Source organism: Leptodactylus fuscus, chromosome 2, assembly GCF_031893055.1.
Source record: "Leptodactylus fuscus isolate aLepFus1 chromosome 2, aLepFus1.hap2, whole genome shotgun sequence".
Classification (NCBI taxonomy): Eukaryota; Metazoa; Chordata; class Amphibia; order Anura; family Leptodactylidae; genus Leptodactylus; species Leptodactylus fuscus.
The window spans coordinates 277,978,553-277,993,915 of record NC_134266.1 but is presented as its reverse complement, the minus strand read 5'-3'; positions in this window follow the sequence as shown (position 1 = coordinate 277,993,915).

Sequence of the window (15,363 nt, the reverse complement as noted above, 5' to 3'; positions counted from 1 at the left end):
CAGAAGTTACTCAGAGGCCTCCGGGTCTCTTGTCAACCTTGAGAAGAGTCAAGCTCTCTGGACGGGTCATACTGGTCCTACATTTGATCTGCCGCAGTTTGCCCAGGCCTCCTCCTATATTAAGATCCTTGGGGTGAAATTCGGGAGGGATGATAATTGCAGACTAAATTGGGAAGAAAAGTTGGAATCCGGAAATGCAAAGGTTCAGCGATGGAAGAACTGGAGGCTGACCTATAGAGAAAGGGTTAAAATGTTGAAGACTTACCTGGTCCCTGTCTTCTTGTACGTCTCTGTTGTCTTTCCTTTGCCAGAATCTTTCTCCGCTAGGCTCTTTAGCCTGTTCTTCCAACTTTTGTGGGGGAACAGGTTGAACCCAGTAAAAAGAGGGATAACCTACCTACAGAGGAGAGAGGGTGGGCTGGATATGTTAAATCCAAGGGTGTTTTTTGACTCCATGTTTCTAAAAGTAAATTTTGGTTGCCTGGACTCAGATAACAGCTCCCTGTGGGTAAATAGTATCAGGGACTGGATATTGCCTTTTGCAGAATCCTGGGTGCGAGGCGGCAGCCTTAAGAGGGGTCGATCGACTCGTGACTACCTCCCCCAGTATCTGGACTATGGCATAAGGTGCCTGAAAAAATGGGGTATTGAAAAGACCTATCTGGTGAGTAAGACCAGGAGAGATCTATACACCAGGGTATGTAAGACCTTCTATTGTCTCCAGCCGGCATTGAGGGACTGTACATCTATAACCCTGCAGGATAGTCTGAGGCTCCTCACTGGTCTGAGGCTCCCTGCAAAGTTCTTTGACATTGCCTGGCTATCTCTGCATGGGAAACTTTTTGTAAGAGGCAACCTAAAACATCTCAGTGTGACAGATCGGGCATGTCCATTGGGTTGCCAGCAGGAGGAGACCATGGCACATTTTATATCAGAGTGCGGGGGAGGGCGAAAGATCTGGCAGGAAATATCCCGGAGGCTGAAAATTCCCCGATTACAATCACTCAAATACCCCGAAATCATATATGGCATCCCAACTAATATAGGTGACATTAACCGGGAGACCCTGTATATTATTATTACTGTCATCAAATATTATCACTGGCATACGAGGACCCAGGTGTCCCTACACAGAGAGCCCTTCCGTCATATGACCGCTGTCACATATATCATGTCTGAACTGAGGTGGATAAAGTCTCTGGAGGTCAGAAAAAAGTCTGATAATGTAAAATTGTGGAGAAATGTATATATCGATTGCTGAATATTCTGATAACACTGCAAATAAGTCTGTTCATTTATTTATGGATTTATTTTTTTTTTCCCCCTCTTTATCCTGCCAGCAATGGACTCTTAAGTTAAAGTGATTCTCATTTTTGTTATCTGACAGACATGTCTGATTTATGTTATATTATTATTATTATTAGTTATTAATTCTGCTGGAATGTAATGTATTTTTGTTTTGTTTTTACTAATAAAAATTACCTCCTATATACAAGAATATAACTACTATAATACTACCTCCTATGTACAAGAATATAAATACTATAATACTACTCCTATGTACAAGAATATAACTATTATAATACTACTCCTATGTACAAGAATATAACTACTATAATACTACTCCTATGTACAAGAATATAACTACTATAATACTACCTCCTATGTACAAGAATATAACTACTATAATACTACATGCTATGTACAAGAATATAACTACTATAATACTACCTCCTATGTACAAGAATATAACTACTATAATACTACCTCCTATGTACAAGAATATAACTACTATAATACTACATGCTATGTACAAGAATATAACTACTATAATACTACTCCTATGTACAAGAATATAACTATTATAATACTACTCCTATGTACAAGAATATAACTACTATAATACTACCTCCTATGTACAAGAATATAACTACTATAATACTACCTCCTATGTACAAGAATATAACTACTATAATACTGCTCCTATGTACAAGAATATAACTACTATAATACTACATGCTATGTACAAGAATATAACTACTATAATACTACCTCCTATGTACAAGAATATAACTACTATAATACTACATGCTATGTACAAGAATATAACTACTATAATACTACCTCCTATGTACAAGAATATAACTACTATAATACTACTCCTATGTACAAGAATATAACTACTATAATACTACTCCTATGTACAAGAATATAACTACTATAATACTACTCCTATGTACAAGAATATAACTACTATAATACTACTCCTATGTACAAGAATATAACTACTATAATACTACCTCCTATGTACAAGAATATAACTACTATAATACTACTCCTATGTACAAGAATATAACTACTATAATACTACTCCTATGTACAAGAATATAACTACTATAATACTACCTCCTATGTACAAGAATATAACTACTATAATACTACTCCTATGTACAAGAATATAACTACTATAATACTACTCCTATGTACAAGAATATAACTACTATAATACTACTCCTATATACAAGAATATAACTACTATAATACTACTCCTATGTACAAGAATATAACTACTATAATACTACTCCTATATACAAGAATATAACTACTATAATACTACTCCTATGTACAAGAATATAACTACTATAATACTACTCCTATGTACAAGAATATAACTACTATAATACTACTCCTATATACAAGAATATAACTACTATAATACTACTCCTATGTACAAGAATATAACTACTATAATACTACTCCTATATACAAGAATATAACTACTATAATACTACTCCTATGTACAAGAATATAACTACTATAATACTACTCCTATGTACAAGAATATAACTACTATAATACTACTCCTATGTACAAGAATATAACTACTATAATACTACTCCTATGTACAAGAATATAACTACTATAATACTACTCCTATGTACAAGAATATAACTACTATAATACTACCTCCTATGTACAAGAATATAACTACTATAATACCGCTCCTATGTACAAGAATATAACTACTATAATACTACTCCTATGTAAAGAATATAACTACTATAATACTACTCCTATGTACAAGAATATAACTACTATAATACTGCCCCTATGTACAAGAATATAACTACTATAATACTGCTCCTATGTACAATAATATATCTACTATAATACTGCTCCTATATACAAGAATATAACTACTATAATACTACTCCTATGTACAAGAATATAACTACTATAATACTGCTCCTATGTACAAGAATATAACTACTATAATACCGCTCCTATGTACAAGAATATAACTACTATAATACCGCTCCTATGTACAAGAATATAACTACTATAATACTACCTCCTATGTACAAGAATATAACTACTATAATACTACTCCTATGTACAAGAATATAACTACTATAATACTACTCCTATGTACAAGAATATAACTACTATAATACTGCCCCTATGTACAAGTATATAACTACTATAATACTTCTCCTATGTACAAGAATATAACTACTATAATACTACTCCTATGTACAAGAATATAACTACTATAATACTACTCCTATGTACAAGAATATAACTACTATAATACTACTCCTATGTACAAGAATATAACTACTATAATACCGCTCCTATGTACAAGAATATAACTACTATAATACTACCTCCTATGTACAAGAATATAACTACTATAATACTGCTCCTATGTACAATAATATATCTACTATAATACTGCTCCTATATACAAGAATATAACTACTATAATACTACTCCTATGTACAAGAATATAACTACTATAATACTGCTCCTATGTACAAGAATATAACTACTATAATACCGCTCCTATGTACAAGAATATAACTACTATAATACCGCTCCTATGTACAAGAATATAACTACTATAATACCGCTCCTATGTACAAGAATATAACTACTATAATACCGCTCCTATGTACAAGAATATAACTACTATAATACCGCTCCTATGTACAAGAATATAACTACTATAATACCGCTCCTATGTACAAGAATATAACTACTATAATACCGCTCCTATGTACAAGAATATAACTACTATAATACCGCTCCTATGTACAAGAATATAACTACTATAATACTGCTCCTATGTACAAGAATATAACTACTATAATACTACCTCCTATGTACAAGAATATAACTACTATAATACTACTCTATGTACAAGAATATAACTGCTATAATACTACTCCTATGTACAAGAATATAACTACTATAATACTGCTCCTATGTACAAGAATATAACTACTATAATACTGCTCCTATGTACAAGAATATAACTACTATAATACTGCTCCTATGTACAAGAATTTAACTACTATAATACCGCTCCTATGTACAAGAATATAACTACTATAATACTACCTCCTATGTACAAGAATATAACTACTATAATACTGCTCCTATGTACAAGAATTTAACTACTATAATACCGCTCCTATGTACAAGAATATAACTACTATAATACCGCTCCTATGTACAAGAATATAACTACTATAATACCACTCCTATGTACAAGAATATAACTACTATAATACTACCACCTATGTACAAGAATATAACTACTATAATACTGCTCCTATGTACAAGAATATAACTACTATAATACTACCACCTATGTACAAGAATATAACTACTATAATACTACCACCTATGTACAAGAATATAACTACTATAATACTACTCCTATATACAAGAATATAACTACTATAATACTGCTCCTATGTACAAGAATATAACTACTATAATACTACCACCTATGTACAAGAATATAACTACTATAATACTACTCCTATGTACAAGAATATAACTACTATAATACTACTCCTATGTACAAGAATATAACTACTATAATACTACTCCTATGTACAAGAATATAACTACTATAATACTACTCCTATGTACAAGAATATAACTACTATAATACTACCACCTATGTACAAGAATATAACTACTATAATACTACTCCTATGTACAAGAATATAACTACTATAATACTACTCCTATGTACAAGAATATAACTACTATAATACTACTCCTATGTACAAGAATATAACTACTATAATACTACTCCTATGTACAAGAATATAACTACTATAATACTACCACCTATGTACAAGAATATAACTACTATAATACTACTCCTATGTACAAGAATATAACTACTATAATACTACTCCTATGTACAAGAATATAACTACTATAATACTACTCCTATGTACAAGAATATAACTACTATAATACTACTCCTATGTACAAGAATATAACTACTATAATACTACTCCTATGTACAAGAATATAACTACTATAATACTACTCCTATGTACAAGAATATAACTACTATAATACTACCACCTATGTACAAGAATATAACTACTATAATACTACTCCTATGTACAAGAATATAACTACTATAATACTACTCCTATGTACAAGAATATAACTACTATAATACTACTCCTATGTACAAGAATATAACTACTATAATACTACTCCTATGTACAAGAATATAACTACTATAATACTACTCCTATGTACAAGAATATAACTACTATAATACTACCACCTATGTACAAGAATATAACTACTATAATACTACTCCTATATACAAGAATATAACTACTATAATACTGCTCCTATGTACAAGAATATAACTACTATAATACTACCACCTATGTACAAGAATATAACTACTATAATACTACTCCTATGTACAAGATATAACTACTATAATACTACTCCTATGTACAAGAATATAACTACTATAATACTACCACCTATGTACAAGAATATAACTGCTATAATACTGCTGCTATGTATAAGAATATAACTACTATAATACTACTCCTATGTACAAGAATATAACTACTATAATACTGCTCCTATGTACAAGAATATAACTACTATAATACTACTCCTATGTACAAGAAATATAACTACTATAATACTGCTCCTATGTACAAGAATATAACTACTATAATACTACTCCTATGTACAAGAATATAACTACTATAATACTACTCCTATGTACAAGAATATAACTACTATAATACTACTATGTACAAGAATATAACTACTATAATACTACTCCTATGTACAAGAATATAACTACTATAATAATACTCCTATGTACAAGAATATAACTACTATAATACTACTCCTATATACAAGAATATAACTACTATAATACTACCTCCTATGTACAAGAATATAGCTACTATAATACTACTCCTATGTACAAGAATATAACTACTATAATACTACCTCCTATGTACAAGAATATAACTACTATAATACTACTCCTATATACAAGAATATAACTACTATAATACTACTCCTATGTACAAGAATATAACTACTATAATACTACCTCCTATGTACAAGAATATAACTACTATAATACTACTCCTATATACAAGAATATAACTACTATAATACTACTCCTATATACAAGAATATAACTACTATAATACTACCTCCTATGTACAAGAATATAACTACTATAATACTACCTCCTATGTACAAGAATATAACTACTATAATACTACTCCTATGTACAAGAATATAACTACTATAATACTACTCTATATACAAGAATATAACTACTATAATACTACCTCCTATGTACAAGAATATAACTACTATAATATACCTCCTATGTACAAGAATATAACTACTATAATACTACTCCTATGTACAAGAATATAACTACTATAATACTACTCCTATGTACAAGAATATAACTACTATAATACTACTCCTATATACAAGAATATAACTACTATAATACTACTCCTATGTACAAGAATATAACTACTATAATACTACTCCTATGTACAAGAATATAACTACTATAATACTACCTCCTATGTACAAGAATATAACTACTATAATACTACCTCCTATGTACAAGATATAACTACTATAATACTACATGCTATGTACAAGAATATAACTACTATAATACTACCTCCTATGTACAAGAATATAACTACTATAATACTACCTCCTATGTACAAGAATATAACTACTATAATACTACATGCTATGTACAAGAATATAACTACTATAATACTACCTCCTATGTACAAGAATATAACTACTATAATACTACCTCCTATGTACAAGAATATAACTACTATAATACTACCTGCCTATGTACAAGAATATAACTACTATAATACTACTCCTATGTACAAGAATATAACTATTATAATACTACTCCTATGTACAAGAATATAACTACTATAATACTACCTCCTATGTACAAGAATATAACTACTATAATACTACCTCCTATGTACAAGAATATAACTACTATAATACTGCTCCTATGTACAAGAATATAACTACTATAATACTACCTGCTATGTACAAGAATATAACTACTATAATACTACCTCCTATGTACAAGAATATAACTACTATAATACTACTGCTATGTACAAGAATATAACTACTATAATACTACCTCCTATGTACAAGAATATAACTACTATAATACTACTCCTATGTACAAGAATATAACTACTATAATACTACTCCTATGTACAAGAATATAACTACTATAATACTACTCCTATGTACAAGAATATAACTACTATAATACTACTCCTATGTACAAGAATATAACTACTATAATACTACCTCCTATGTACAAGAATATAACTACTATAATACTACTCCTATGTACAAGAATATAACTACTATATTACTACTCCTATGTACAAGAATATAACTACTATAATACTAACTCCTATGTACAAGAATATAACTACTATAATACTACTCCTATGTACAAGAATATAACTACTATAATACTACTCCTATGTACAAGAATATAACTACTATAATACTACTCCTATATACAAGAATATAACTACTATAATACTACTCCTATGTACAAGAATATAACTACTATAATACTACTCCTATATACAAGAATATAACTCTATAATACTACTCCTATGTACAAGAATATAACTACTATAATACTACTCCTATGTACAAGAATATAACTACTATAATACTACTCCTATATACAAGAATATAACTACTATAATACTACTCCTATGTACAAGAATATAACTACTATAATACTACTCCTATATACAAGAATATAACTACTATAATACTACTCCTATGTACAAGAATATAACTACTATAATACTACTCCTATGTACAAGAATATAACTACTATAATACTACTCCTATGTACAAGAATATAACTACTATAATACTACTCCTATGTACAAGAATATAACTACTATAATACTACTCCTATGTACAAGAATATAACTACTATAATACTACCTCCTATGTACAAGAATATAACTACTATAATACCGCTCCTATGTACAAGAATATAACTACTATAATACTACTCCTATGTAAAGAATATAACTACTATAATACTACTTCCTATGTACAAGAATATAACTACTATAATACTGCCCCTATGTACAAGAATATAACTACTATAATACTGCTCCTATGTACAATAATATATCTACTATAATACTGCTCCTATATACAAGAATATAACTACTATAATACTACTCCTATGTACAAGAATATAACTACTATATACTTACTGCTCCTTGTACAAGAATATAACTACTATAATACCGCCCTATGTACAAGAATATAACTACTATAATACCGCTCCTATGTACAAGAATATCAACTACTATAATACTACCTCCTATGTACAAGAATATAACTACTATAATACTACTCCTATGTACAAGAATATAACTACTATAATACTACTCCTATGTACAAGAATATAACTACTATAATACTGCCCCTATGTACAAGTATATAACTACTATAATACTTCTCCTATGTACAAGAATATAACTACTATAATACTACTCCTATGTACAAGAATATAACTACTATAATACTACTCCTATGTACAAGAATATAACTACTATAATACTACTCCTATGTACAAGAATATAACTACTATAATACCGCTCCTATGTACAAGAATATAACTACTATAATACTACCTCCTATGTACAAGAATATAACTACTATAATACTGCTCCTATGTACAATAATATATCTACTATAATACTGCTCCTATATACAAGAATATAACTACTATAATACTACTCCTATGTACAAGATATAACTACTATAATACTGCTCCTATGTACAAGAATATAACTACTATAATACCGCTCCTATGTACAAGAATATAACTACTATAATACCGCTCCTATGTACAAGAATATAACTACTATAATACCGCTCCTATGTACAAGAATATAACTACTATAATACCGCTCCTATGTACAAGAATATAACTACTATAATACGCTCCTATGTACAAGAATATAACTACTATAATACCGCTCCTATGTACAAGAATATAACTACTATAATACCGCTCCTATGTACAAGAATATAACTACTATAATACCAGCTCCTATGTACAAGAATATAACTACTATAATACTACTCCTATGTACAAGAATATAACTACTATAATACTACCTCCTATGTACAAGAATATAACTACTATAATACTACTCCTATGTACAAGAATATAACTACTATAATACTGCTCCTATGTACAAGAATATAACTACTATAATACTGCTCCTATGTACAAGAATATAACTACTATAATACTGCTCCTATGTACTAGAATTTAACTACTATAATACCCTCCTATGTACAAGAATATAACTACTTAATACTACCGACTCCTATGTACAAGAATATAACTACTATAATACTGCTCCTATGTACAAGAATTTAACTACTATAATACCGCTCCTATGTACAAGAATATAACTACTATAATACCACTCCTATGTACAAGAATATAACTACTATAATACACTCCTATGTACAAGAATATAACTACTATAATACTACACCTATGTACAAGAATATAACTACTATAATACTGCTCCTATGTACAAGAATATAACTACTATAATACTACCACCTATGTACAAGAATAAACTACTATAATACTACCACTATGTACAAGAATATAACTACTATAATACTACTCCTATACAAGAATATAACTACTATAATACTGCTCCTATGTACAAGAATATAACTACTATAATACTACCACCTATGTACAAGAATATAACTACTATAATACTACTCCTATGTACAAGAATATAACTACTATAATACTACTCCTATGTACAAGAATATAACTACTATAATACTACTCCTATGTACAAGAATATAACTACTATAATACTACTCCTATGTACAAGAATATAACTACTATAATACTACCACCTATGTACAAGAATATAACTACTATAATACTACTCCTATGTACAAGAATATAACTACTATAATACTACTCCTATGTACAAGAATATAACTACTATAATACTACTCCTATGTACAAGAATATAACTACTATAATACTACTCCTATGTACAAGAATATAACTACTATAATACTACCACCTATGTACAAGAATATAACTACTATAATACTACTCCTATGTACAAGAATATAACTACTATAATACTACTCCTATGTACAAGAATATAACTACTATAATACTACTCCTATGTACAAGAATATAACTACTATAATACTACTCCTATGTACAAGAATATAACTACTATAATACTACTCCTATGTACAAGATATAACTACTATAATACTACTCCTATGTACAAGAATATAACTACTATAATACTACACCTATGTACAAGAATATAACTACTATAATACTACTCCTATGTACAAGAATATAACTACTATAATACTACTCCTATGTACAAGAATATAACTACTATAATACTACTCCTATGTACAAGAATATAACTACTAATAATACTACTCCTATGTACAAGAATATAACTACTATAATACTACTCCTATGTACAAGAATATAACTACTATAATACTACCACCTATGTACAAGAATATAACTACTATAATACTACTCCTATATACAAGAATATAACTACTATAATACTGCTCCTATGTACAAGAATATAACTACTATAATACTACCACCTATGTACAAGAATATAACTACTATAATACTACTCCTATGTACAAGAATATAACTACTATAATACTACTCCTATGTACAAGAATATAACTACTATAATACTACCACCTATGTACAAGAATATAACTGCTATAATACTGCTGCTATGTATAAGAATATAACTACTATAATACTACTCCTATGTACAAGAATATAACTACTATAATACTACTCCTATGTACAAGAATATAACTACTATAATACTGCTCCTATGTACAAGAATATAACTACTATAATACTACTCCTATGTACAAGAATATAACTACTATAATACTACTCCTATGTACAAGAATATAACTACTATAATACTACTATGTACAAGAATATAACTACTATAATACTACTCCTATGTACAAGAATATAACTACTATAATAATACTCCTATGTACAAGAATATAACTACTATAATACTACTCCTATATACAAGAATATAACTACTATAATACTACCTCCTATGTACAAGAATATAGCTACTATAATACTACTCCTATGTACAAGAATATAACTACTATAATACTACCTCCTATGTACAAGAATATAACTACTATAATACTACTCCTATATACAAGAATATAACTACTATAATACTACCTCCTATGTACAAGAATATAGCTACTATAATACTACTCCTATGTACAAGAATACTAACTACTATAATACTACCTCCTATGTACAAGAATATAACTACTATAATACTACTCCTATGTACAAGAATATAACTACTATAATACTACTCCTATGTACAAGAATATAACTACTATAATACTACCTCCTATGTACAAGAATATAACTACTATACTACTACTCCTATATACAAGAATATAACTACTATAATACTACTCCTATGTACAAGAATATAACTACTATAATACTACTCCTATGTACAAGAATATAACTACTATAATACTACCTCCTATGTACAAGAATATAACTACTAATACTACTCCTATGTACAAGAATATAACTACTATAATACTACTCCTATGTACAAGAATATAACTACTATAATACTACCTCCTATGTACAAGAATATAACTACTATAATACTACCTCCTATGTACAAGAATATAACTACTATAATACTACTCCTATGTACAAGAATATAACTACTATAATACTACTCCTATGTACAAGAATATAACTACTATAATACTACTCCTATATACAAGAATATAACTACTATAATACTACTCCTATGTACAAGAATATAACTACTATAATACTACTCCTATGTACAAGAATATAACTACTATAATACTACCTCCTATGTACAAGAATATAACTACTATAATACTACCTCCTATGTACAAGAATATAACTACTATAATACTACATGCTATGTACAAGAATATAACTACTATAATACTACCTCCTATGTACAAGAATATAACTACTATAATACTACCTCCTATGTACAAGAATATAACTACTATAATACTACATGCTATGTACAAGAATATAACTACTATAATTACTACCTCCTATGTACAAGAATATAACTACTATAATACTACCTCCTATGTACAAGAATATAACTACTATAATACTACATGCTATGTACAAGAATATAACTACTATAATACTACTCCTATGTACAAGAATATAACTACTATAATACTACTCCTATGTACAAGAATATAACTACTATAATACTACCTCCTATGTACAAGAATATAACTACTATAATACTACCTCCTATGTACAAGAATATAACTACTATAATACTGCTCCTATGTACAAGAATATAACTACTATAATACTACTCCTATGTACAAGAATATAACTACTATAATACTACCTCCTATGTACAAGAATATAACTACTATAATACTACATCTATGTACAAGAATATAACTACTATAATACTACTCCTATGTACAAGAATATAACTACTATAATACTACTCCTATGTACAAGAATATAACTACTATAATACTACTCCTATGTACAAGAATATAACTACTATAATACTACTCCTATGTACAAGAATATAACTACTATAATACTACTCCTATGTACAAGAATATAACTACTATAATACTACCTCCTATGTACAAGAATATAACTACTATAATACTACTCCTATGTACAAGAATATAACTACTATAATACTACTCCTATGTACAAGAATATAACTACTATAATACTACCTCCTATGTACAAGAATATAACTACTATAATACTACTCCTATGTACAAGAATATAACTACTATAATACTACTCCTATGTACAAGAATATAACTACTATAATACTACTCCTATATACAAGAATATAACTACTATAATACTACTCCTATGTACAAGAATATAACTACTATAATACTACTCCTATGTACAAGAATATAACTACTATAATACTACTCCTATGTACAAGAATATAACTACTATAATACTACTCCTATATACAAGAATATAACTACTATAATACTACTCCTATGTACAAGAATATAACTACTATAATACTACTCCTATGTACAAGAATATAACTACTATAATACTACTCCTATGTACAAGAATATAACTACTATAATACTACTCCTATGTACAAGAATATAACTACTATAATACTACTCCTATGTACAAGAATATAACTACTATAATACTACTCCTATGTACAAGAATATAACTACTATAATACTACTCCTATGTACAAGAATATAACTACTATAATACTACCTCCTATGTACAAGAATATAACTACTATAATACCGCTCCTATGTACAAGAATATAACTACTATAATACTACTCCTATGTAAAGAATATAACTACTATAATACTACTCCTATGTACAAGAATATAACTACTATAATACTGCTCCTATGTACAAGAATATAACTACTATAATACTGCTCCTATGTACAAGAATATATCTACTATAATACTGCCTCCTATGTACAAGAATATAACTACTATAATACTGCTCCTATGTACAAGAATATAACTACTATAATACTGCTCCTATGTACAAGAATATAACTACTATAATACCGCTCCTATGTACAAGAATATAACTACTATAATACCGCTCCTATGTACAAGAATATAACTACTATAATACTCTCCTATGTACAAGAATATAACTACTATAATACTACTCCTATGTACAAGAATATAACTACTATAATACTACTCCTATGTACAAGAATATAACTACTATAATACTGCTCCTATGTACAAGTATATAACTACTATAATACTTCTCCTATGTACAAGAATATAACTACTATAATACTACTCCTATGTACAAGAATATAACTACTATAATACTACTCCTATGTACAAGAATATAACTACTATAATACTACTCCTATGTACAAGAATATAACTACTATAATACCGCTCCTATGTACAAGAATATAACTACTATAATACTGCTCCTATGTACAAGAATATAACTACTATAATACTACTCCTATGTACAAGAATATAACTACTATAATACTGCTCCTATGTACAAGAATATAACTACTATAATACGCTCCTATGTACAAGAATATAACTACTATAATACTGCTCCTATGTACAAGAATATAACTACTATAATACCGCTCCTATGTACAAGAATATAACTACTATAATACCGCTCCTATGTACAAGAATATAACTACTATAATACCGACTCCTATGTACAAGAATATAACTACTATAATACCGCTCTATGTACAAGAATATAACTACTATAATACCGCTCCTATGTACAAGAATATAACTACTATAATACCGCTCCTATGTACAAGAATATAACTACTATAATACTGCTCCTATGTACAAGAATATAACTACTAAATACCGCTCCTATGTACAAGAATATAACTACTATAATACTACTCCTATGTACAAGAATATAACTACTATAATACTACCTCCTATGTACAAGAATATAACTACTATAATACTACTCCTATGTACAAAGAATATAACTGCTATAATACTACTCCTATGTACAAGAATATAACTACTATAATACTGCTCCTATGTACAAGAATATAACTACTATAATACTGCTCCTATGTACAAGAATATAACTACTATAATACTGCTCCTATGTACAAGAATTTAACTACTATAATACCGCTCCTATGTACAAGAATATAACTACTATATACTACCTCCTATGTACAAGAATATAACTACTATAATACTGCTCCTATGTACAAGAATTTAACTACTATAATACCGCTCCTATGTACAAGAATATAACTACTATAATAACCACTCCTATGTACAAGAATATAACTACTATAATACCACTCCTATGTACAAGATA